Below are 3,012 nucleotides of genomic sequence, written 5' to 3'. Positions count from 1 at the left end.
CCTCCGACACTGCTGCTTCTCGCTCACTAAGCTCCTCACAAAACAGGAAGTGGATTTGTAATGCTTCTTTTAAGAAGATGATGATGATGATGATGGACCTGAATGAATGCTGGGCAATTATAACCATGGTGTCAACGACAGAATAACAATTAAACAAACTACATTGCAAAAATAATAAAAACAATATTCATTCATCCTATTATTATTATTATTAGGGATGAGCGAATTTCATATTTTGAAGTTCGTGTTGTGATATTTGCTAAATTGCGTTATGGATTCCGTTACCACGGACCATAACGCAATTCCATGATGGAATGCATAACGGAATGCCTTTAGAGGCATTCCGTTATTCATTCCTTCATAATAGAAGTCTATGGGCTGCAAAACAAATCCGTCCCGTTTACTTTATGCGGGAGTCCTCTCCTGCATAACGTAAACCGGACTGATCGTCTAAAGGCATTCTGTTATGCATTCCATCATGGAATTGAGCTATGGTTCATGGTAACGGAATCCATAACACAATTCTGTAAATACTACAACACAAACTTCAAAATATGAAATTCGCTCATCCCTAATTAATATAATTATTATCATCGCTTTTAAGTAATGTATCTTTCCTATAGTTTGCATTATTTAAACAATTTTCATTTATCCTAAAATTATTATGCCTATAATAATTACTTAGGATCTGTCAGCTCTCCTGTGTGGTGTAGTATAGAGGATCTGTCAGCTCTCCTGTGTGGTGTAGTATAGAGGATCTGTCAGCTCTCCTGTGTGGTGTAGTATAGAGGATCTGTCAGCTCTCCTGTGTGGTGTAGTATAGAGGATCTGTCAGCTCTCCTGTGTGGTGTAGTATAGAGGATCTGTCAGCTCTCCTGTGTGGTGTAGTATAGAGGATCTGTCAGCTCTCCTGTGTGGTGTAGTATAGAGGAACTGTCGGCTCTCCTGTGTGGTGTAGTATAGAGGATCTGTCAGCTCTCCTGTGTGGTGTAGTATAGAGGATCTGTCAGCTCTCCTGTGTGGTGTAGTATAGAGGATCTGTCGGCTCTCCTGTGTGGTGTAGTTTAGAGGATCTGTCAGCTCTCCTGTGTGGTGTAGTGTAGAGGATCTGTCAGCTCTCCTGTGTGGTGTAGTATAGAGGATCTGTCGGCTCTCCTGTGTGGTGTAGTATAGAGGATCTGTCAGCTCTCCTGTGTGGTGTAGTATAGAGGATCTGTCAGCTCTCCAGTGTGGTGTAGTATAGAGGATCTGTCAGCTCTCCTGTGTGGTGTAGTATAGAGGATCTGTCAGCTCTCCTGTGCAGTGTAGTATAGAGGATCTGTCAGCTCTCCTGTGTGATGTAGTATAGAGGATCTGTCAGCTCTCCTGTGTGGTGTAGTATAGAGGATCTGTCAGCTCTCCTGTGCAGTGTAGTATAGAGGATCTGTCAGCTCTCCTGTGCAGTGTAGTATAGAGGATCTGTCAGCTCTCCTGTGCGGTGTAGTATAGAGGATCTGTCAGCTCTCCTGTGTGGTGTAGTATAGAGGATCTGTCAGCTCTCCTGTGTGGTGTAGTATAGAGGATCTGTCAGCTCTCCTGTGTGGTGTAGTATAGAGGATCTGTCAGCTCTCCTGTGTGGTGTAGTATAGAGGATCTGTCAGCTCTCCTGTGTGGAGTAGTATAGAGGATCTGTCAGCTCTCCTGTGCAGTGTAGTATAGAGGATCTGTCAGCTCTCCTGTGTGGTGTAGTATAGAGGATCTGTCAGCTCTCCTGTGTGGTGTAGTATAGAGGATCTGTCAGCTCTCCTGTGTGGTGTAGTATAGAGGATCTGTCAGCTCTCCTGTGTGGTGTAGTATAGAGGATCTGTCAGCTCTCCTGTGTGGTGTAGTATAGAGGATCTGTCGGCTCTCCTGTGTGGTGTAGTATAGAGGATCTGTCAGCTCTCCTGTGTGGTGTAGTATAAAAGATCTGTCAGCTCTCCAGTGTGGTGTAGTATAGAGGATCTGTCAGCTCTCCTGTGTGGTGTAGTATAGAGGATCTGTCAGCTCTCCTGTGCAGTGTAGTATAGAGGATCTGTCAGCTCTCCTGTGTGATGTAGTATAGAGGATCTGTCAGCTCTCCTGTGTGGTGTAGTATAGAGGATCTGTCAGCTCTCCTGTGCGGTGTAGTATAGAGGATCTGTCGGCTCTCCTGTGTGGTGTAGTATAGAGGATCTGTCAGCTCTCCTGTGTGGTGTAGTATAGAGGATCTGTCAGCTCTCCTGTGTGGTGTAGTATAGAGGATCTGTCAGCTCTCCTGTGTGGTGTAGTATAGAGGATCTGTCAGCTCTCCTGTGCGGTGTAGTATAGAGGATCTGTCAGCTCTCCTGTGTGGTGTAGCATAGAGGATCTGTCAGCTCTCCTGTGCAGTGTAGTATAGAGGATCTGTCAGCTCTCCTGTGCGGTGTAGTATAGAGGATCTGTCAGCTCTCCTGTGTGGTGTAGTATAGAGGATCTGTCCGCTCTCCTGTGTGGTGTAGTATAGAGGATCTGTCAGCTCTCCTGTGTGGTGTAGTATAGAGGATCTGTCAGCTCTCCTGTGCAGTGTAGTATAGAGGATCTGTCAGCTCTCCTGTGTGGTGTAGTATAGAGGATCTGTCAGCTCTCCTGTGTGGTGTAGTATAGAGGATCTGTCAGCTCTCCTGTGTGGTGTAGTATAGAGGATCTGTCAGCTCTCCTGTTTGGTGTAGTATAGAGGATCTGTCAGCTCTCCTGTGCAGTGTAGTATAGAGGATCTGTCACCTCTCCTGTGTGGTGTAGTATAGAGGATCTGTCAGCTCTCCTGTGTGGTGTAGTATAGAGGATCTGTCAGCTCTCCTGTGTGGTGTAGTATAGAGGATCTGTCAGCTCTCCTGTGTGGTGTAGTATAGAGGATCTGTCGGCTCTCCTGTGCAGTGTAGTATAGAGGATCTGTCAGCTCTCCTGTGTGGTGTAGTATAGAGGATCTGTCAGCTCTCCTGTGTGGTGTAGTATAGAGGATCTGTCAGCTCTCCT

This window comes from Bufo bufo, chromosome 11, assembly GCF_905171765.1.
Source record: "Bufo bufo chromosome 11, aBufBuf1.1, whole genome shotgun sequence".
Lineage (NCBI taxonomy): Eukaryota > Metazoa > Chordata > Amphibia > Anura > Bufonidae > Bufo > Bufo bufo.
Note: the sequence above shows the minus strand (reverse complement) of the source record.